This window comes from Mobula hypostoma, chromosome 26 (genome assembly GCF_963921235.1).
Source record: "Mobula hypostoma chromosome 26, sMobHyp1.1, whole genome shotgun sequence".
NCBI lineage: Eukaryota > Metazoa > Chordata > Chondrichthyes > Myliobatiformes > Myliobatidae > Mobula > Mobula hypostoma.
The window spans coordinates 13,795,383-13,820,056 of record NC_086122.1 but is presented as its reverse complement, the minus strand read 5'-3'; positions in this window follow the sequence as shown (position 1 = coordinate 13,820,056).

The window sequence follows — 24,674 nt, the reverse complement described above, 5'->3', positions numbered from 1 at the left end:
CTTATTAGAACTCTGCCTTTGTGTATCATTTACATTTTCTACAGTAACAAAAGAATTCTCTAACTATATTGAAGTTTTGAGACTCAACAGGGAGCCTATAATTGAAGAAGTCTACTTCCAAGTAATAGCGACAAACATAATTGTATTATTATTGTTTGGTATAATCATTTTACAGTTGAGCATTTTCTATAGCAAAAGGGTGCACAAATGCACAGTGCAAATAATTGCGGCATTTAGTTTGGATTCTGTTGTTACTATTTTTTTTCTGTAAAGAATCATTTTTTGGAACAGACAAATGAAATTCTAAAATAGCATATAATTTCAATTTGAAGAAATGACTGGATGAATTGCAATGAGCATTTCAGTCTGGATGTGCATCCAACCTAGGAGAATTTCATTCTCTTATCTATTCTCAACTGGAGTTGCTGATTGAGATGGTTCACATTTTCAATTTTATCCACAGTTTTGTGGCTCTTATATAGCTGCTGAGATTGTTGCTGTTACTAAAATTGTCAAAACATACTGCACCATGCTAACAGCAGTCTTCAGTTTCCTGTCATCTTTTAATGAAGCGCATGCTCTGGCAATGCAGTCTATAACTTATGCTAATGGCAAGCAGTGAGTAATGAAGCTGGCATTCCATTTTCCTGAGAACAGATGGTTTGCTGTGGCATTTAGAGTGGGAATAGCACTTCTGAGGAGAATGCATTTGTCATTTCCAATCATACCCTGAATGACTAATTCTTGTAAATATAGAATGTACAGAAGAGCTTCTATTGCTGAAATGTTTTGTGATGTGTGACTTGATTTCTTCTTGTAGAAACAAAGTAAAACAATTCTGATAGTTCTCACTTTTAAACCTCAAAGGTAAAGACAAATATCCAAGAGACAATAAAATGTTTACAAGGAGCTCTGACCTACACTCTTAGAAATGAATGGCCTTACTGACAGACCTTGCTGACAAAGGTTTTTTTTTATTATTAATTGGTCCTGAAGCTGGCAATGAGTTCCATCTCATCTTACTGAGGATGGAGGCCTCAGCTAATTGTTACGGACTTTCAGTATCCAATTAATCAGAAGTGGTGTTGGGATCCAAATATTACCATAGCAACAATGAATGAGTAGCATTAATGTTCAAGTCAGGATGGTGTATAAATTAACAGGAACTTGAAGTTGTGCTGTTTCCATGCCTGTCATATCCCTGTCCTTCAAGAGCTCATGGGTTTGGGAGTTGCTGTCAAAAACAAGCTTATTTTTGCGTTGAATGCACACTTTGCAGCCATTGTGTACTGGGTGTGAAGAGAATGAGCTTTAATGAAGAGGATCAAGTGCTGATCAAGCAGGATACTTTGTCCTGGGTGGCACTCAGCTTCTCGAAGTTTATTAATGATTCCTCCATAAAAGTGTAGGACTTCCCAATCTCCTGATATAACATTCATGTTGATGTTAGAAAAGATCTGGAAACAAGTGGTAAGTCATACCCAACTCCTTGAGGTCACAGACTATAGAATATGGAACATAGAACGTTACAGCACACTACAGGCTCTTTGGCCCATGATGTTGTGCCAACCTTGTAACCCACTTTCAGATCAATCTAACCTTTCCCTCCTGCATACCCCTCCATTTTTTCTACCATCCATGTGCCTCGCTAAGAGTTTCCTGAATGTCCCTAACCATTTGGAACATAACACAGTACAGCTCAAGAATAGGCCCTTTGTCCCATCATGTCATGTTGAACTAATTAACTTAATGACACCTAATTAAACTAATCTCTTCTACCTGCACATGGTCTATATCCTTGCATTCTCTTCAGATTCACGTACTTATCAAATGGTCTTTTAAACACCTCTACTGTATCTGCCTCCACCACCACTCCTGGCTGCCTATTCCAGGCAACCACCACTCTCCATGTAAATGAAAAAAATTCTACTTCCCTGCATCGTTGAATTCTCCCACTCTTATTTTAAATGCGTGCTCTCTACTATTAGACATGTTAGATCTGGATAAAAAAGATACTGTCTACTGTATCTATGTTTCACATATTCTTATAAACTTCAATCATGTTGATCTAGTTATATTTAGTGGTTGACTACAACTTCCCCCCACCGCCCATTCCATCCTCTACTATAGAGACAAATGTTCAGGAGTTCAATGACCGTAATGTCATTGGGCATCAAGATGGCAAGGTTTGACTATTGTTGGAGGTGGATTTTGACTGGAAGTTGTATAGAGCAAATATTACCTATTAATCTGAGCATGAGTCCTCAATCCAGTCTGCAGAAACTGATATTTTCTTTATATGTGGATATGTGATTGAGGATGTGTCTGCAATTATCCGTAACAATTCTAGACTCATATCATAACAAAAGGAAAGACTGCAAGAAGGATTCTTAACATAGGATACTGCTTTGAGGAACTCTTGCAGGAGATGAAATAATAGGGCTCTTGCAGCCATCTTCCTTTATAAGACCATAAGACATAAAGGCAGAATTAGGCCATTTGGCCCATCGAATCTGCTCTGTCACTTCATCGTGGCTGATCCACTTTTCCTCTCAGACCCAGTCTCTTGCCTTTTCCCTGCATTCCTTCATGCCCTGACCAATCAGGAATCTATCAATCTCTGCCTTAAATATACATAAAGACTTGGTCTCCACAGCAGCCTGTGGCTATGAATTCCACAGAATCATCACTTTCTGGCTAAAGAAATTCCTCCTCATCTCCATTCTAAAAGGACAACCCTCTATTCTGAGGCTGTGTCCCTGGTCTTAGACTCTCCCATCATAGGAAACATCCTCTTCACATCTACTCTATCAAGTTATCTTAGTTATTTCTCCAATAAATGGAGAGATTTCCTCCTAATCTCCAAACCCAAGATCAGCATTATTTATAAATGGAATTAGATCTCAGTTGTTGAGACTCTAGCCAAAAACACCCTAATAAAAGACTTTGGCTGAGAATTATGCCACATGGCACTGCTTACTCATGCCACCTGGGTGGTAGTTTGTTTCCAAATTTGATCATAAATTACAAAGTGATTTTTTAAAGTGACTCACGCAAGTCAGCAATAAATTAGTGTGCGTCATGTGTACAACACACATGTACAGAAATTAGCACCACAGCAAGGACAGCAGGTCCAAAGTTCTGGACGAAGAAAAGCAAGAGGCAGGAGAAGGAAGATCATTCCTCTGTGCATTTTTTCAAGAAACACTATGTCTGGTGACTATATTACTTAAGTATTCCGAATGAAATAAATATTCCTGTTTTGACTTTTGAAGACAGACTGTGTCTTATGCTCACCTTGTTGACCTTCATATCAATTTTCTCAGGCCCTCTTTATTTTCCAGCTGACAGGATGTTTTCATTTATATTTCCTGAATTATTGGTGCTTGGACCTCCCATTTTAATCCCTACATTAGCTAATCCCAGATTATTCATTCTCACAACGTATTCACTGCATGATTTTAAAAAAAACTAGGTTTGATAAGTGATATCTCTGCTTCACTGGTTATACATGACAGACATGTGGGATTTGGGCAATTGTAAGGATGCTGGCACATTCTGTAGTACTCTTCTTTATTGCATCTGGCATTTGCATAGATCACTTTCATTTCTCAGGCAATACTCTGCAGGCTAATAGCTTTTAAACCCTTGTTATCTCCATGTCCTTCCATGTTAATCTGTTCCATAGATGTCAAATCAATTTTCAGTACACTTCCACTTTGTAATTTATTCAATTCCCATTTTAATTAAACTTTTCATGCTAAGATCCCAAAAGTAACATTCTTTGAATGTTTTGTTTAGTTGCAACCTTTCCTGCAGGTTGGTGCAATAAGTTTATTCTCTTGACCCTAACTTACTCTTTTTGACCTTTTTTTTTTGGAAAACTCACTTGTAAGTTCAAAAGTTCAAAGTATTTTCTTATATCAAAGTATATACATGTCACCACATACAACCCGGTGGTTGATTTTCTGTCGGCATACTTGGCAAATCTACAGAACAGCAACTTTAAACTGTAAAAATCGGGAACTGTTAACTGTAAACTAACTGTGCAAATGCAAATATAAATAAATAGCAAAAAATAATGAGTGAGAAATAACAATATAACAAAGTCCTAAAATGAGTGTAGTTATCCCCTTTTGTTCAAGAGCCTGATGGTTGAGGGGTAGTAACTGTTCTTGAACCTGGTGGTGTGAGTCCTGAGGCTCTTGTAACTTCTACCTAATGGCAGCAGTGAGAAAAAAAACATGGTCTGGGTGGTGAGGAGCTCTGATGATGGATGCTGTTTCTCTACAGCAATATTTCATGTAGATGTGCTCAATGGCTGAGAGGGTTTTACCCATGATATATTGGGCCAAATCCACTACTTTTTGTAGAATTTTCTGCTCAAAGGCATTGGAGTTCCCATCTCAGGCTGTGATACAGCCAGTCAGCATACTTTCCACCACACACCTATAGAAATCTGCCAAGGTTTTTGATGACATGAAAACATCATTATAATGTATCAGTTCTTTACAGAAATATCTTTGATTTACCTTCTATTATTCCTGCTCAAGGTAATCACTTTTGTCCTCATAGGTTTGACATTGTAATTCTGCATTTGATTTTATAGCTTCTGTGAATTACCTTTAGCTTTCATTTTCTAGCTTTTCTCCGAAATATAATACCTTGTTCTGAGAAATAGGCATGTTTCTGACAAAGGAACCTGAAGAAGGACCTCGGCCTGAAACATGGACTGTTTACTCTTTTCCATAGATACTGCCTGGCCTACTGAGTCCCTCTAGCATTCTGTGTGTGTCGTTTCATGTTTCTGTTTTCTTTGCATATTGTTGTTAAAGAGTATTATATACTGAAAAACCGAATAGCAATTTAAAGAAAACTGTGTTACGTTCTTGGAAAGAGCATTGCTGAATTAGTGTTAATTTACAAGAATAAAAACAATAGAACCATAGCTGTAAATATCTCAGTGAAGTAATTGTATTAAACCTACACACTCTCTTAAACAAGAATCACTCCCCACTAACATCTTAACTACATTCTACAGAGGCGTGGTTGAGAGTGTGCTGACCTTTTGCATCACAACCTGGTACTCCAGCTGTAGTGCTGTCAACAAAAAAACCTTGCAGAGGGTGGTTAGGGGAGCAGAGAAGGTTATTGGGGTCTCCCTACCTTCTGTCCAAGACCTCTTTCAGAGTCGATGCCTCCAGAAGACACAGTACATCATTAAAGACCCCTCACACCCTCTCCATGAACTGTTTGTTCTTCTGCCATCAGGCAAACGTTACAGGAGCATCAAAACTAAAACCACAAGGCTACTAAACAGCTTCCTCCCACAGGCAGTCAGACTGCTAAACAGCTGCTCTACCTGACTCTGCTTTGGACACTTTTAACTTGCACTGGACACTTATAACTGATTTAACTGACATGTGGCTGTTGTGTTTTACTATTTATTGTTATGCTTATTATTTAGTGTTGCGTTTGTTATGTTATGATTGCACATTCTGCCCTGCAGAGCTGATGTATGGTTAGAATGACAATGAGTTTTTGAATCTTGAATCTTTGAAATGCTACAGGAATGACACTATCTGATACACGCAGCATCATAAAGGGCTGCTCATAAAAACTTGGAGGAAGCAAACAAGTGTGCCTCGGTCAGAAGTCATCTGTGCCTGAAGGATTAAAGGCAGGGGTATGTTAATGGGGAAAAAGATCACCAACATAACTTGCAAGTCAGAAGAAGTTATGGGATGAAGTGGCTATAAAGATGTGAGAAAGTCAGATTTGACCCTTCCCACAGCATCACGCACCTTTCTGTCACCATTGGTCATGGTTTCTGTGGCGTCCATTTTAATATATGCCAGCACCTTCTCATCATGCATGTACTTCTTCCAGCAGTAAAGATTCATGATAACACATTGTGTTAATTACTTATAATGCCATGGCATTGACCGACATCGACTACCATTCTGGTTATTCTTTGCTCTGTTCACTAAATATTCTACACAAAGATAGATTAAGCAATAGAAACCAATTTATTTTCATCACTCATCTAAAATACTTAAAAAAGACAGAGTGGAATTTTATTTTGCCGAGAGTATTTTCTTGAACTATCTCCAGAAAACATTGAGATACATAAATGTTTATTGCATATTACAATATGGGATAAGGTAGAAGTTAGCCTCCAACCTGATGGCATGGGCATTGATCTGTCTAACTTCCAGTAGTTTCTCTCCTCTCCCTCTTCCTTCTTATAATAATCTTAGATACTTGCTGACACTGTCACTGTCTGAACTTACATTGATTCTGACAATGTTGTTTCTTACTGAAGTAAAGGTCTGAGAGGGATGGAGAGAAATAGGAGTTGCAAGAAAGAAGAAAGCTGGTTGAGATTGAACGGGTAACAATAGAAAATGTGAGCCAGGGTGATAATGTACAATTAACCTGAAGCTGCTTGACTACATAATGGGTCAAGATTTGAACCCTGAATATATTCTAATTATACAAGCATTTTGTTACTGCTAACTGTGCCAACACTGGAAGCACACATCTGGGGTTCACAAGTTTATCAGCAGCTAACACCAGCCGAAGCTAACAGGTTTTCAGAGATCAGCTTCTCAGAAATATCTGGGGTAAAGATCCCATTACAATATCTAAAACAGTGCAAGGTCGGACACCTCACCGCTTTGTCTCCACGCTTGATCCCTTAGTGCACAAATTAAGTAATGACTTGAGTGCATAAATAACATTCACCCACGCTGTTACTTGCATCAGCACGGAATAACAGAGTAATTTGGAGTTGTTTGTGTACAAGCTGAATGTAAGCTCCTGGATATTGGAACTGTGAGGATATTATGACAGTCCAAAACTCCACTGACTACCAGGATTGTGGAGACTCAATTGCGGAGGAGTGCTGACGGCTCTGTATTAAACAAGTAAGTTGGAACAGCAGATGAAAGTAGAATATTTTCCCTCAAATTTATTCACTTATTAGACATTGGCACTGCTGAGGTTAGCATTGAATTGTAATATCTAATAATCCTTGAAGAAGTGGTGGTGGGATCTATCTTCTAGAATCATTTGTGGTAATGACTCTCCAATAGCAATGGCATCTTACTATTAGCTCCAAGATCTTAATTAGGGACAGTGGATCGCTATTGGAACAACCTAAAAATGGATCAATTTCTATATCTAAAGGTGGAAGATCTCTGTGAAGATAGTCAAAGCACTCCCCGAGAAATTTACATCTTCTGGCATTAAAAACGTCCACACTTCTCTTCAGACAACAACTGGTGAATCAACAAGTCAGTAAGTAACTCAGCATTCAAAAATGTACAGTACTTTAAGTACAAGTACTGGTGTGTGTGTGTGTGTGTGAACAGTACTGTGCAAAAGTCAAAGGCACATGTAGCAATTCTGTAAAGCTTTCAAAAATAATGAAATGAAAATGTTCTAAGTATCAGAAATTTTACAATAAGGAGCAGTAAATAGTAAAAAAAAACAAAATCAAGTCAATATTTGGTGTGAGCTGGTAGGTTGTTCCAGGCATCTGGGAGAACTTGACACAGTTCTTCTGCAGACTTTGGCTGTTTTGCTTGCTTCTGTCTCTCCAAATGATCCCAGACAGCAGTTTCAATGATGTTGAGACTAAGACTTTGGCACAATACCATGTGTGTGTGTGTGTATTTTATTTTTTATTTTATTTCAGAGTTAAGGCACAGTAACAGGCTCTTCCAGCCTAATGAGCCCGTACCACCCAATTACACCCATGTGACTAAAAAAGCTTACTAGCTTGCATATATTTGGATTATTGGAGGAAACTCCTGTAGTCTCAGGGAGAACATACAAACCCCCGACAGACATTCGAACCTGGGTGGCTGGCACTGTAATAGCGTTATGCTAACTAATACACAACTTTGATGCCCATGCCACTGTGCGTGTGGGTATTTTGTGGTTGGATATGGGCTTTGTAAGGCTTAGGGTACAGAGAGGATGGTTAGTGTTCCTGCTATTGAACTTCGGGTTCCCTAGTTCTCTAAGCACCTTTAACACATGGTGTTATTTGAATTGTCACAGTTTAATTTGTCAATCCTGGTGTCAGTTGAGCATTGTATATAAATTGACATTGCGATTTGACGTCACTCAATATTCCTACAGTGTGCGGGCTTAATACTTGTGGAACCATCTACCTAATTTGCTCCATGGCATATGCTGCATTAAGAAATGTGTACACATGATTTACACAGTAAACTGGAAACTTATTTGCATCGATGAATCAGAGAAATCGCGTGGTACTGAGTACAATCCTGCAGAGACCATCATATAATAGTCAGCCAACCATTCCATTTGATCGCAAATTCAAGTCAATTCATGCTAGATAATATCCAACTGATTAGATTGAAAAATATTGTCACATAACATAAGAGATGGTGTAGAAATGGCTATGATGAGCACTAATCTAGGTTTTATATTTCATTGTGGTCTAGAAGTTGTACAACTGAGTGACAATTTTTTGGTTGCTCTCGACACCAGCTTTGTTGGAATTTTGAATGCCAAGTATATTTGCAAGTTTGCAGTTGTATTTCTCATCACACTGAATCATGTGGTTCTTTGCACATTATGAATGCATACTGCAGTCATACAGATTCAGAAATTGATGCTTTCAATTTTATTTGATCCCTACACCGGCATATTGTGATGTGTATATGAACCTAGTGTAGTGTGTGAGTGACTTTTAGTAAACTAGAACTGAACATTCAGAAGTATTCCATCTCAACCATCTCTCGTATATTCATAATTATTGGCAGTTATGCTTGAGAGTGGTATCGGAAATTGGCATAAAATTAGAAGTCAGACTGCTTGAATGAGCAAATCCCTATTGGGGAAACCAAAGTTATTGTCTTTGATTACCTTCACAGGCTCCATTCCCTACTTGCTCTATTTCTCTGACATTCAAACTGAAGTGAATGTACCATGATTTTATACTTCACCTAAAGCTGGATTTTGGACCTTATACCTGTGTAATCACTTGACCTACTTCCATCACATGACCATTACCCAACTAAGTGCTTGTCTAGTCCATCAGATGTTGGAATTTTTAGAACGCCCATTCACAATGTTCTTGGACATTCAGCCTGAGCTCATCCAAAACTTTGTAGTATACACCATAAAGGCACCGAATCACACTCATTCATTACCTTGCGCTGGCTGATCGGTACTCATTCGTGATTCAGTAACATTCTGATTTTAACATTAATTCACAGAGTTGTGCTTTGTCCACTCTGCCATACTGCCCCAGAACTATTGAACCCCTGGATTATTTCAAATGGAGGTTACTGATTTATTTCATGCATCCCACCAGACCACTTCGGTCTTCACAAGGGCTCTTTGCACAAGGAATAGGGTAAGCAAGCAATGCAGGCAAGTAATTTGATCAAAAACAGTTTTTTTTTTCCAGAGGTTTAAAAGATAGTGGACAATACTCATGTCCACTTGGGAACACAGTGAATTTGTAAAAAGAAATGGTACATCCAACTGGTGCATGACCGATGCTAAAATATCATGATGGTCAACGCCACTGACATAGGAAGCTCATATGACCATTCAAAACAAAGCAGCCATCCCAACAATGATCCTGAGTAGTTGCCGCTCTCCACCACCGGCCTCTTGGGTCTCCGGTATGTACCTTCCATAAGGAGAATATTTTCAATTTCAAGAGATGCCACAGGCATTAGCACAAAAAAGCTATGACTTCTATTGCCACAAAAACCAAATGCAGCAGATGCTTGGATATTCAAAAGGCTTTTGACAAGGTCCCACACAGGAGATTAGTGTGCAAACTTAAAGCACAAGGTATTGGTGTGGGTGGAGAATTGGTTAGCAGACAGGAAGCAAAGAGTGGGAATAAACGGGACCTTTTCAGAATGGCAGGTGGTGACTAGTGGGGTACCGCAAGGCTCAGTGCTGGGACCCCAGTTGTTTACAATATATATTAATAACTTAGATGAGGGAATTAAATGCAGCATCTCCAAGTTTGCGGATGACACGAAGCTGGGTGGCAGTGTTAGCAGTGAGGAGGATGCTAAGAGGATGCAGGGTGACTTGGATAGGTTGGGTGAGTGGGCAAACTCATGGCAGATGCAATTTAATGTGGATAAATGTGAAGTTATCCACTTTGGTGGCAAAAATAGGAAACCAGATTATTATCTGAATGGTGGCCGATTAGGAAAAGGGGAGGTGCAACGAGACCTGGATGTCATTATACACCAGTCATTGAAAGTGGGCATGCAGGTACAGCAGGCGGTGAAAAAGGCGAATGGTATGCTGGCATTTATAGCGAGAGGATTCGAGTACAGGAGCAGGGACGTACTACTGCAGTTGTACAAGGCCTTGGTGAGACCACACCTGGAGTATTGTGTGCAGTTTTGGTCCCCTAATCTGAGGAAAGACATCTTTGCCATAGAGGGAGTACAAAGAAGGTTCACCAGCTTGATTCCTGGGATGGCGGGACTTTCATATGAAGAAAGACTGGATGAATTGGGCTTGTACTCGTTGGAATTTAGAAGATTGAGGGGGGATCTGATTGAAACGTATAAGATCCTAAAGGGATTGGACAGGCTAGATGCAGGAAGATTGTTCCCGATGTTGGGGAAGTCCAGAACGAGGGGTCACCGTTTGAGGATAGAGGGGAAGCCTTTTAGGACCGAGATTAGGAAAAACTTCTTCACACAGAGAGTGGTGAATCTGTGGAATTCTCTGCCACAGGAAACAGTTGAGGCCAGTTCATTGGCTATATTTAAGAGGGAGTTAGATATGGCCCTTGTGGCTACGGGGGTCAGGGGTATGGAGGGAAGGCTGGGGCGGGGTTCTGAGTTGGATGATCAGCCATGATCATAATAAATGGCGGTGCAGGCTCGAAGGGCCGAATGGCCTACTCCTGCACCTATTTTCTATGTTTCTATGTTTCTATTATGTCAGCGGCCAGTTACACACCATTCTAACTTAGAAAAACAATGGTCCTTTCTCTGCGGTCACCGGGTCAACATCTTACATCAAACGTCTAACACCATTGTCAGAGTTTCTTCACTTCAAAAGTTGGAATAAATCAAGAAACTGGCTCTTTCCAATTTATTAGATTAGATTATATTAGATTATGAGGACATGCAGTCCCTCTTTTATTGTCATTTAGTAATGCATGCATTAAGAAATGATACAATTTGTTCCTCCAGAATGATATCACAGAAGCACAAGACAAACCAAGACTAAAAAAAACTGACAAAACCCACATAATTATAACATATAGTAACAACAGTGCAAAGTAATACCATAATTTGATGAAGAACAGACCATGGGCATGGTAAAAAAAAGTCTCAAAGTCTCTTGAAAGTCCCATCATCTCACGCAGACAGTTGAAGGGAGAAACTGTCCTTGCCATGAGCTTCCAGTGCCGCAAACTTGCCGATACAGCATCCTGGAAGCAGCTGACCACAGTCGGACTCTGAGTCCGTCTGAAAACTTGGAGCCTCCGACCAACCCTCTGACACTGAGCACTGAGCACCATCTCTGCCGAGCACTTCGACCCCGGCCCTGGCAACAGGCAATGGGCAAAGCCGAGGATTTGGGGCCTTCCCCTCCGGAGATTCTCGATCACACACTAACAGCAGCAGCGAAGCAGGCATTTCAGAAGTTTCTCCAGATGTTCCTCCATGCTTCTCACATCCGTCTCCATCAAATCAGGATTGTGCACGGCCCCTATCTAACAAGTACGATATCAATTCGGAGTGGCCGTGCACGCTGTGTCGTGCCGCCATCTTCTCCTCTAATTCTCAAAGGCAATTAAGGATTAACACTCAATGTTAACAGGGAAGTCTCCTATGTTATCTTCACTCTATTACTGCTCAGTTAGTTTCCAAGAGACAATAAGGTATAAATCAACTAGTAAATCTACCGTATATGCTAAAAAAGTCTGAGTAAAATCAAAATCTATCATTTCTAAGCAATGCTTCCTGGATCCTTTGGACAAGTGTGACAGGACACTCTCATGGCGAGGAGTCAATGAAGATAGCCATGGACAATGACCTTGAGCTCTTCTAGACCCAAGTGGACTGAATTCACCTGTAGCCCTTTGTGAAGAGAGGCAGGTTCGGGGCCAGCTGGCAGAATCGGATCACTGTTTGTTATTACGGTCTTAAATTGATTTATTTATTGATTTTGCAAAACAGCATGCAGGTCCTCCCAGCCCTTAGAGCCACTCAACTCCAGCAACCCCACAACCCTAGTTAACCCTAACCTGATCATGGGACAAATTATAACAACTAATTAACCTGCATGGTATACTATATGCCTATCAACCACCCTATCAAATTGCATAGCAACTTTGAAGGATATAAGGACGAGGACCCCAAGATCCCCCTGATATTCCACTGTACTAAGAATCCTGCCATTAACCTTGTACTCTGCCTTCGGGCTCTATCCTCCAAAGTATATCACTTCACTGTCTTCCAGGCTGAACTCCTTCTGCCACTTCTCAGCCCAGCTTTATAACACATCAATGTCCCACTGTAATCTATGACGACCTTTCACACTACTCACAAAACCATCAGCCCCTGTGCCATCTGCAAACTGACTAGCCACCTTCCCAGTTTCTCATCAAAGCCACTTATAATAATCACAAAGCACAGGGGTTCGGCGGCCCAGGCTCGGGGAGTGTGAGTTCCAGTGTCAGGGCCCTACGGAAATCGGGAAACAGTATAAAAGGAGCAGATTCAAGGGCAAGGCATGATAAGTGTCAGTGTCAGAGGCCTAAGCTCAGCTGAAAATATAAGGAAGATAGGCAGAGCAGCCATTGCTGGGGTGCGCCAGTGATAGAATGTGAAGGCTTTGGCTTAACAGGCTCAGCGTGAACAGGTGAAGGCACAGTTAAGGAGAGGTAAGCCTTTTTTTCAGTATGGAGTAGTCAGGATGGCATGCTGTTCCTGACAGATGTGGGAATTCAGGATACTGGATGGCTTTGGATACTGCTGGGGGGATGGGACCCATCAGAGCACAACAGCAGCAACCAGCTGGAGGCACTGTGGCCGGTTCTGAGGCTCGACAGGGAAGGGTAAAGTCAGGCAGTGTGGCTGTTATAGGAGACTTAATAGTTAGGGGGACAGAAAGAGGTTTCTATGGCAGCAAAAGTGACACCGTGATGCATCGGAGTGCCTGCATGATATTCTCAAGGGGGAGGGGGAGCTGCTAGAGGTTGTGGTGCATATTGGTGCCAGTGACGTAGATAGAAAATGGGAAGGGGTCCTATGCAGTGAGTATATAGAGTTAGAAAGGAGGCTGAAACGAAGGACCTCCAAGATAGTCATCTTTGGATTAATCCCTGCGCCGCAGGCTAGTGCAGGTAGGAATGGGATGAATGAGTGCCTAAGGAGGTGTTTCAGGGACAGGGGTTCAGGTTCGTGGATCCTTTTCTGTGGAAGTCTGAACAAGAAGGGTGGGTTGCACCTGAACTGGAGGGGAACCAACGTCCTGTCCAGGAGGTTTGCAGTTGCTACATTGGACAGTTTAAACTAGTTTTACAGGAGTCTGGGAACCAGAGACTGAGGTCAGTAAAGAAAGGATTGGACCAAAAGGCAGATGTCAGAGAAAGTGTTGAAAGGCAAAATTGAAATAACAGGTATGATAGGTTGGATAGTTTGAAGTGTGTTTATTTTAATGCAAAGAGTATTACGGGTAAGGCTGATGAACTTAAAGCATGGATCAGTGCATGGAACTGCGACATTGTAGCCATTAGCGCAACTTGGTTGAGAGAAGTGCAGGAATGAGTGATTAATGTACCAGGTATCTGAAATTTTAGAAAAGATAGAGAAGGAAGTAAAAGAGGGGGTGAAGTTGCCTTATTAATCCGGGACAATATTGCAGCTGCACTCAGGGGAGACAAAATGGATGGGTCAGACACTGAGTCTATTTGGTTAGAACTCAGGAGGAGGAAGGGTGGAACCACATTGATGGGATTGTACTGCAGCCCCCGAATAGTCACTGGGATATGTGTAAAATAATATGGTTGTTGTCATGGGGGATTTCTACTTCCCAGATATAATCTTGGACCTTCTTAGTGTCAGGGGTTCAGATGAGGTAGAATTTGTGAAGTGCATCCAGGAAGGTTTCTTAAATCAATACGTGGACAGTCCAACAAGAGGAGGGGCCATACTGGACTTGGTGTTGGGTAAAGAGCCTGACCAGGTGACTGACAGTTAAGGAACAGTGGCCATAACTCCTTAGTGTTCAGGACAGATATAGATAAGGACGGGTATGGTTAGGGTGGGAGAGTTTTAAATTGGAGTAGGGCAAATTACAAAGGCATTGGGCAGGAACTAATAAGCATTAATTGGAAACACTTTTTCTCTGTCAGGTCTACATCAGACATGTGAAGGGTGTTTAAAGATCAATTGCACAGAGTACAGGAGAGGCATGTCCCTGTTAGAAGGAAGGACAGGAATCGAAATAAAAGAGAACTTCGGATGTCCAGAGAGGTGATGAATTTAGTCAAGAAGAAAAAGGAAAAGCGTGTAAAGCTTCGGAAGTCAGGATCAAACGGAGCACCTGTGGAGTATAAAGAAGCCAGAAAAGAATGAAAGAAGGGAATTGAGAAAAAACCAGGAGGGGCGATCAAAAGTCCTTGGCAACTAGGATTAAGGTGAATACCAAGGCAATCTATACATACATCAGGAGCAAGAGGATAACCACAGGAGAAGGTAGGACCATTCAAAGACAAAGGTAAAGCTGGGGGGGGGGTAGAAATGGGCTTGGATGAGGAGAATGAGAATAAGGCAGTTAATGAGTACTTCGCTTTAGTATTTATGAAGGAAAACAATATGGAGGACCAAGAGATCAGTGATGTGTGTATAAATATGTTAGGAATTTTAGAGGTCAAGGAGGAGGATGTGTTGGACCTCCTAATGAGTATTAAGGTTGAAAAGTCCCCAGGGCCCAATAGGATTTACTTCAGGTTATTGAAAGAAGCAAGAGACGATATTGCTGGGATCTTGACAAGTATCTTCATGTCCTCTGTAGCCACAGGTGAGATCCCGGAGGACTGGCAAGTGGCTAAAGTTATATCTCTATTTAAAAAGGGAACAGGGGAAAATTCTGGGAACTGTAGACCGGTGAGTCTCATGTCAGTTGCTGGAGAAGATTCTTTTGGATAGGATATAGAATCATTTGGAAACCCCTGGCCAAATTAGGGAGAGCCAGCATGGCTTTGTGCCTGGCAGGTTGTGCCCTACCAACTTGATTGAGTTTTTTGATAAGATGATGAGAGAGATTGATGAGCGTAGGGCAATGGATGTTGTCTGCATGGATTTTAGTAAGAAGTTTGACAAAGTCCCTCATGGAAGGCTAATCCATAAGATTAAGATGCATGGTGTCCGCAGTGAATTGGATTCAGAACTGGCTTGTGCATAGGTGGCGGAGGGTAGTGGTTGAAAGGACTTATTCCAGCTGCAGATCTGTAATTACTGGAGTTCCACAGGGATGTGCCTTGGGATTTCTGCTGTTTGATGTATATAAATGACCAGGATGAGGCAAAGAATAGAGCACGATACAGATCTGTTGTAGATAAGGGCTAAGAAATAGCAGATGGAGATTAGCTCAGATAAATGTGAGGTGTTGCACCTTGGTAGGGCAATTGTAAGGAGACATTACCCTATTCAGGGCAAGATCCTTAACAGTGTTGCTGAGCAGAGAGATCTTGGGATCCAACTTCATAGCTCCTTGAAAGTGGCTGCACAAGTCGATAAGATGGTTAAGAAGGCTTATGGAATGCATGATTTATTAGTCGAGGCACTGAGTTCAAAAGTCAAGAGGTTATGTTGCAACTTTATAAAACTCTAGTTAGGCCACATCTGAAGTTTTATATACAGTTCTGGTCGACCCACTATAGGAAGGATGTTGAGACTTTAGAGAGGGTGAAGAGGAGGTTTACCAGTATGTCACCTGGTTTAGAGGGCATATGCTATCATGAGAGGCCTGATAAACTTGGATTTTTTTTTCTGTGGAGTGTCGGAGGCAGAGGGGAGATCCGTTAGAGGTTCACAAGATGATGAGAGGCATAGATAGAGTGAACAGAGAATATTTGTTTGTCAGGGTTGAAATGACTAATACCATTCATTGAAGGTGAGAGGGAGGAGGTTCGAGGGGGAGGTGAGGGCTAAGTTTTTTATTCGGATGCTTGGAATGTGCTGCCTGATATGGAGTTAGAGGCAAATACATTCGGGGGTTTTAAGAGGCATTTGGATAGGCACATGGATGTAAGGGAGATGGAGGGATACGAACATGGTGAAGGTCGGAGGGAATAGTGTTTGGGTTTATTTGATTTGTTTTTTGGTTGGTTTGGCACAAAATTGCAGGTGAAATGGCCTGTTCCTGTGGTGTACTGTTCTATGTTCTATGTTTTAGGGGTCCAAGAACAGATCTCTGGCGAACATCACTGGTCATGGATTTCCAGGCAGAATACAATCCATCCATTAGTACCTTCTGCCTTTTGTGGGTGAACCAGTTCTAAATCTACACAGCCAAGTTTTCACAGATGTCATGCCTCTTGAATTTCTGAATAAGTTTACAATGGGAAACTTTATCAAACGCCTTACCAAGATACATATACACCACATCCATTTCTCTACTCATCTATTTGTAATGTTATTACACTGAAAAATCAAATTGGGCATGTGAGTTATGATCTGCCCCACACAAACCGATGCTGAGTATGGTTATCCAAATACTCATTAATCTTGCATTTAAGAATCCTCTCTAACAGTTTGTCCTCACTGATATAAGACTCAGTGGTCTATAATTTGCAGGACTATTGCTCTCAGCTTTCTTGAATTAAGGACTTTCCATCTGCCACCCTGCAGTCATCTGGTACTAATCCTGGGGACAGTGAGGATGCAAAGATTATTGCCAAGGGCACAGCAATCACATCCCTTAGTAACCTGGGGTAAATCCTATCCAACTTGTGCAACAACTTCTTCTGCAGGAAGAAGAGAGCTTCAGTGAATACTTTACACTGGATGCTTATGCCAACTGTGGTTGAGCAGCTGGGAGAGTGTAAGCATTAAGGTGTATGAATAGTTCTTGAGAAGCAACAGGTGTGTAAGGGTGTGGTGGAATACATTAATGTTAAAGAGATTTGCTTATTGATAAACTCTATTGTTTAAATGAAAGCCAGAGACACATTGAGGTGAGACATGTGTGTCTAGTGGGGCAATGGGGTTATTAGGCCATTCTGAGCCTGCATCAAAATATTTGGGACATCACCACTGGCACTCACCTGCCAGGCTAAATCCTCCCAGTCACTCCATAACCAAGAAGTTTTGAGAGGCTTCCTGAGCATCAGGTCATGGAGACCTGGGACTGGAAATGGAATTGATTTTTCGTTGCCACATGTACCGAAGGTCAGTGAACAGCTGTTTGTAAAAAACAATTAATTGCACAATACAAATTAAGACCATAAGACCATAAGACCATAAGACAAAGGAGCAGAAGTTGGCCATCGGCCCATCGAGCCTGCTCTGCCATTTTATCATGAGCTGATCCATTCTCCCATTTAGTCCCACTCCCTCACCTTCTCACCATAATCTTTGACGCCCTGGCTACTCAGATACCTATCAATCTCTGCCTTAAATACACCCAATGACTTGGCCTCCACTGCCGCCCGTGGCAACAAATTCCATAGATTCACCACCCTCTGGCTAAAAAGTTTTCTTTGCATCTCTGTTCTGAATGGGCACCCTTCAATCCTTAAGTCATGCCCTCTCGTACTAGACTCCCCCATCATGGGAAACAACTTTGCCACATCCACTCTGTCCATGCCTTTCAACATTCGAAATGTTTCTATGAGGTCTCCCCTCATTCTTCTAAACTCCAAGGAATATAGTCCAAGAGTGGACAAACATTCCTCATATGCTAACCCTCTCATTCCCAGAATCATTCTAGTGAATCTTCTCTGTACCCTCTCCAACGTCAGCACATCCTTTCTTAAATAAGGAGACCAAAACTGCCCACAGTACTCCAAGTGAGGTCTCACCAGTGCCTTATAGAGCCTCAACATCACATCCCAATTAACATCATAATTAAAGCTGTAACAGAGTAAAATATAAAGGGTAACAGCTATAGAAAAAATGCAGTGTAGGTAGACCATAATGAGCTAGATCAAAACCAAGTAGAACATGATGTCAAGAATGAAACTTGTTGCTGCTCTGGAGAATCATTCAATGTTGTATGAGTGAACCACTTAATAGTCTTATAACAATGAGTTAGAAGATGTCCTTAAGCCTGATGGTATGTGCTTTAAGCTTTTGTACCTTATGCCCAAAGGAAAAGGGGGGACGAGGGGAAGTTCAGGGTGGGTGTGGTATTTGAATATGCTGGCTGATTTACTGAGGCTGTGAGCGGTGTTGTCGGAGCATTGACCTCTGACCTTCTTTCACCTCTTCGAGTAGCTCCAGGGAGCAGCTATGAACACCATAATGCCTTGTCTGCTGTAGCCCAGAGCCTCTTACCAGAGCTGCAACATCATTTTCAACCGCGGCTGGAGCCAGTGAACTCCTCTGTTAGCACAAAAACTGACTTGATTTTAACCTGTGGCCAGCAGACTCCAGCTAGTATTAGTCGTAAAATCTGTGAATTCATGCTAAAGAGGTAAATATTGTGCTAAGTGCTGTACAGATGCTAAAACATCTGAGGGTCACACACAAATTGCAGATGTGAGCTCTACCTAGTCAGTCTGGCACAGTTTCCTCATACATTCTAATTCCAGCTATATCTTCCTGTGTAATCCAGCTTTTAGAATTTACACCAAATCATTCTGATGAGACATCTGTAGTTTACAGCTAGATCAATGGAATATAAAGAGTAGAAATATGTTTCCCAGAGAGTTGAGGAAAGAAAGAATAGATTCATTCAGAAAGCATTTAAGTGATGTGGCAGGAGATGAGCTAAGATGTGTCGATTGACCGTCAATATTTCTTCTTGTCATGTAGCTTGTGAATTGGATCTTTGAAGAAAGGAGAGGGATTCTGCTTGACAACAGCACAAGTTTGATGAACAGTAAACTGGCCCGAAATCTTCACTCACAAGACAGAGGCAAAAACAGGCTTCAGTTTTAATATGGCATTGCTGTTACAGAAAATGCTAAGGAATGTTTTGTCTACTTTAACTTTGCAATAATACAGATCTATGTTGTCTCTGATGAAGTGAAAAACCCTTTAATTTCATCCTGCGGACTGAGCTAATTTGCTCAATCTGTTGGTGAGTGATGTTGCTTTGAACCCATCACCTTGTGAATGGGTTTAGTCTGATTTGGAAGATGGAGCTTGCACCTGAGGATGTGGCCCAAGATAACCTTTTATGGTCTTAAGTCACTCTGTTTCTACTATTAAATAATTTATTCAAAATACATACCTAACATTAAATTTGTATTAATGAATACTGTATTTATTCATACATTTTTGAAAACATCATGGAAACAGGCCATTCAGCCCTTCTCCTTCATGCTGAGCAGAGGACAGCCTTCCATATTCTTTCTTTTCAAAACTTATTATTATTATCCAAAATTAACAAGAGTGCATCGAAGTAAGCAACACTTACAATGTCTCAAGAAAAAAAAAACGTTATTTTAAAGATTGAAAAAAATTTGGTGATTTAAAAAAAAGAAAAAAAAACCCCTTCTAGCAAGAAAAAGTGAGGAAAAAAAAACCCATTAGGTGTTCAACCCCGGAGCCATGCGTCATACAAAAAGCTTCTAAAGATAAACATCAAACCGCCAGCAAGAAAAAAAATTGTACCAAAAATTTACAATTAGATCGTGGAGGAAATCTATCAATTAACTCAAATGATAATAATGAGCAAATGAACCCCATCTTTTCTCAAAATCAAACATAAGTTCAAGGGTACGACTTCTAATTTTCTCCAAACTAAGACATAGCATCACTTGAGAGAACCATTGTGACAAAGTGGGAGCTGATGTATCCTTTCACTTCAACAAAATGGCCCTCCTAGCTATCAATTGAAGTGTTTGTTAAATGAAATTGAGTTACTGATGACTCCTTAACCCAGATTCAGCCGTTCTTTAGGGAAATGCATCTCAGGCTTTCTAAGTAGACTCCTTGAAAATGGACAGTAAGATCTTCTTCAGGCCAAAATAAATATGATTTTCATATTCACTACAATCAGAAGTAAAATGCATTACAAGGAAAAGCAGATTGATTGATGATTATAGGCATTAAGCAATTTGGTCAAGATGGATCATGGTCCAAAGTATCAATGGTTCAAAGTCCATGGCAACATTAACAAAGACATAAAAACAGAATATGCTGGAAAAATTCAGCAGGTCAATCAACAATGGTGGAAAGAGCCTGCATCCCTCTATCAAAAATTTTGACTGCATCTCTCTCCACAGATGCTGCCTAACATGCTGAGTTTTTCTCGTATTTTCTGTTCTTATTTCCGATTTCCAGTGTCACATTTCGAATGATTGGCCAGTTAAATGAGAACTGTGACTTAGCCTCAGTATAAAAAGTTTTTCACTTTATCAGAGCCAACATAGATCTTATTTTTTTGAAGTTTAAGTGGACAAAACATTCAATAGAATTTTCTGAAACAACATTGCCATATTTAAATTAAAGCCTGTTTTTGCCTTTATCCCATGAATGAAGATTTCTGGCTATTTTACTGTTCATTAAACTTGTGCTGTTGACAAGCAGAGTCATCTCCTTTCTTAAAAGATTCAATTTACAAACTGCATGACAGGAAGAAATATTGCAGATCAATCAACACATCTCTTGTCACGTCACTTAAATTCTTTCTGAGTGAATCCAAGCTTTCTTTCCTCAACTCTCTTGGAAATATATTTCCACTATTTTACATTCCATTGATCTAGCTGTAAGCTGCAGTGGTCTCTTCATCCTGTGCTGCAGAATGATTTGGTGCATGATCTAAAAGCTGGATTACACAGGAAGATATTGCTGGAATTAGAATGTATGAGGAAACTGCACCAGACTGACTCATTAGAGCTCACATCTGCAATTTGTGTGTGACTCTCAAATGTTTTAGCATCCATCCAACACTTAGCACAATGTTTACCTCTTTAGCTTGCATTCACAAAGTCTGTGTCTAGTACTAGCTCGAGTCTCCTGGCCACTGGTTAAAGTCATGTCATCTTCCGTCCGTGGACTCACTTTACATCGCACGCTGTTGGAGCAGTGCTGCCAGGATAATCAAGGACACGACCCACCCAGCCAACACACTTTTGGTCCCTCTTCCCTCCGGGAGAAGGCTCAGGAGCTTGAAGACTCGGTCGGCCAGATCTGGGAACAGCTTCTTTCCAACTGTGATAACTGCCTCTCGGTTTTTTTGCACTACTTTACTTTCCATTTTTCTATTTTCTATTTACGATTTATAATTCAAAATGTTAATATTTACTAATTTTTACTATTTTAAGTATTTTAATATTTAATATTTGTAATCCAGGGAGCGGGAAGCGCAGAATCAAATATCGCTGTGATGATTGTACGTTCTAGTACCAATTAGTATAAAGTATAAAGTTTTTGCACTTGTGGTGGAGTTCACTGGCTCTAGTCCCTGTTGAAGATGGTTGTGCCCTCTGGTTTATAGTAAACAGAGCATCATGGTTTTCATAACTGTTCCCTGTCTTACTTCAAGATGTGAAAGAAGTTCAAAGGTCAATACTCTGTCCGCACCTCTAGTAGCCTCAGTAAAGCAGAGCATGTTCAAATATCACACCCATCCCAAAAATTCCCTCTTCTCTCCTTTTCCATTGGACATAAGATACAAAAGCTTGAAAGCACATGCCATCAGGCTTAAGGACATCTTCTGCTCCATAGTTATAAGATAATTGAATGGTTCACTAGAACAGCAACAAGATTCATTCTTGACATCATGTTCTATCTGGTTTTGATCTAGCATGGCATTTTCTCTATAGCTCCTATACTTTATTTTTTATTCTGTTACTGCTTTAATTTGTATTGTGCAATTAATTGTTTTTTACAAACAGTACGCAGGGCAGGCTTTTTACTGCCCTTTGGTACTTGTGACAACAAAAAATCAGTTCCAGGTCTCCATGACCTGAGGATCAGGAAACCCCTCAAAGCCCCTTGGTTATGGAGTGACTGGGAGGATTTAGCCAGGTAGGTGAGTGCTGGTGGTGATGTCCCAAATATTTTGATGCAGGCTTGGAGTGATTTTGTAAACCCCATTGCCCCACTACACTCACACATCTCTCACTGTAATGCTTCTCTGGCATTTCTTTAAACAATTTTTCAATAAGCAAAACTCTTTAATATATTCCACCACACCCTTACACACCTAAGAACTCAAGAACTATAGCATGCATCTTATTGCTTATGCACTGCCAGCTGCTCAATCATAGTTGGCATAATCATCCAATGTAAAATATTCATTCTTCCTGCAGAAGAATTTGTTCCATAAGCACCAACTATAGTCGGATAGGATTTACCCCAGGGTATCAAGGAAAATTATTGCTGTGCCTTTGTCAGTAATCTCTGCATCCTCACTGCCCACAGGAGTGGTACCAGGGTGACAAATGGAAAATCTTTTGTCCAACAAAGGTAATGGAAATAATCCTGAAAATTATAGATCACTGAGTCTTAGGCTAGAGGTGGGCAAATTATTGGAGAGGATTATTAAAGGTAAGATTTATGAGCATTTGGAAAAATATAGTCTGGTTAGGGATGGTCAGGATGGGTTTGTGAGGGGCAGATCATGCCTCGCGCCTAATTTGATCCTTCAAGGCACAGACAAAACATACAGATGAATAGAGCAATAGATGAGGTATGTATGTATTTTACTAAGGCATTTGATAAGGTTCCTTATGGTAGCCTCATTCAGAAAATCAGGAGGCATGGTCTCCATGGAAACTTGGCTGTGTTGATTTTGACTGGCTCACCCACAGAAAGCAGAGGGTGTTAATAGATGGAGCATATTCTGCCTGGAGTTCCATGACCACCGATGTTCTACAATTGATAGATGCTGCCTGGCCTGCTGCGTTCACCAGCAACTTTCATGTGTGTTGCTTACCTCTAGAAGTGCATGTTTTCTATTCATTGCTTCCTTTCAATACCTAGAGCTTCTGATGTCCCACTAGCACCTAGTGCTATATTATGTAACTCTTCCAATAGATGCTGCCTGGCCTGCTGCGTTCACCAGCAACTTTTATGTGTGTTGCTTGAAATTCCAGCATCTGCAGATTTCCTCGTGTTTGCACTTCTAGAAGTAAGTTTGTTTATAAAAAATGGCATATATACAAAATATTTACATGAGTAAGAACAATTCAAAATTCTAACATTCTGATTAGGTTCCAAATCTCAGATGTCAAATGAAAACCAAATTCTTTTTTAGTTAGAATCTGTAAGATTCTTTTGAATAGCCATTATTACTCCAATTTCTTTAACTATCAGTGTTATTCCCTACTTAAAGTTTTACAGACTAATCCTTCCTTTCTATTTATCCCTAGTTAGTTAGAAAACTAATTGAATTCTTATTCTTAAGTATTATGGTTAACTTCAGTTTCAGTTAAGTCAGTATGTCTACAAATTCAAATTAATACCAATAAATAAATAAATATAAAACACACACAGTGTAACTCCTTTCACGACAAAGTCTCCAACATCACAACTTTTAAATGAAGTAAATCTCATTCAGTAACTTATCAAAGTCTTTGCAAAAAAATCAGTTCTTCCAGAAAATCAAGGTCAGATCCTTTGAATGAAAAATAAATTTATGCAATGAACTGTATTAAATACTTTATGTCTTGAAACATTTTGTTCCCACGCTGGTTCTTCAATCTTGGGAAGCTCGCCATCTTGTTTCTTGGTTCATTGGATGAAATAGTTGGTCATCCATGGAAAGTCGATTGACAGTACTTACACAACAAAAGAACTGACCAAATCCCTTGATATGATTTAACAGATCTAATTCCCAATTACACGATAGAGATCTTGGACACTTGTCTCTGCACCGTAACTTCAATAAACCTTTTATCGACATCGTCTGTCCTCCAGGGGTTTCACCCTGAGGTTTTTAAGTAAGTAGCGTGGAGATACTCATAACTAATTCCAGTTTTAACAGTTTATATCCTTAGCTTCTATGTGTTTTCTTTTGCTTGTCCGCACCTACATCAGCCACGTCTTGTTCTCATATAGCTTTTCTCCCCCAAGTTCTTTTTTTATTAAAAATACGGTAAACCTCGTTTTCATCTCTCCACAGGTGGAACTTGCTAACATTACATCTTTGGGTTTAATTAACCTAGGTTACACATTTCCCCTTTGAATTTATGCAATCACTTTGCATGCAGCTACAGATTGCACTGTACTGAGTTTGGAGTGTTCAACATAAGTGAAACCTGGAAGAGACTCTCTACAATAGCAGAACTCAAACCTTGCAGAAGGGACTGAACTATTGTCACTAAAGGATTTCCTAGCTCAGGATATGTCAGAGTTCTAGTTTCTTCTCTGTGTCTAAAGACCTTTTGAGTCCAGGCTCTTCTTTGCGAGAATTCTCGTTTGCCATGTCTTTTCTAGTCAACACTTCATCACTTCTCTCTTTTTCTCGTTGAATCTCCGACTCACCTGGGATTGGCAAAATTTCCAGACTTC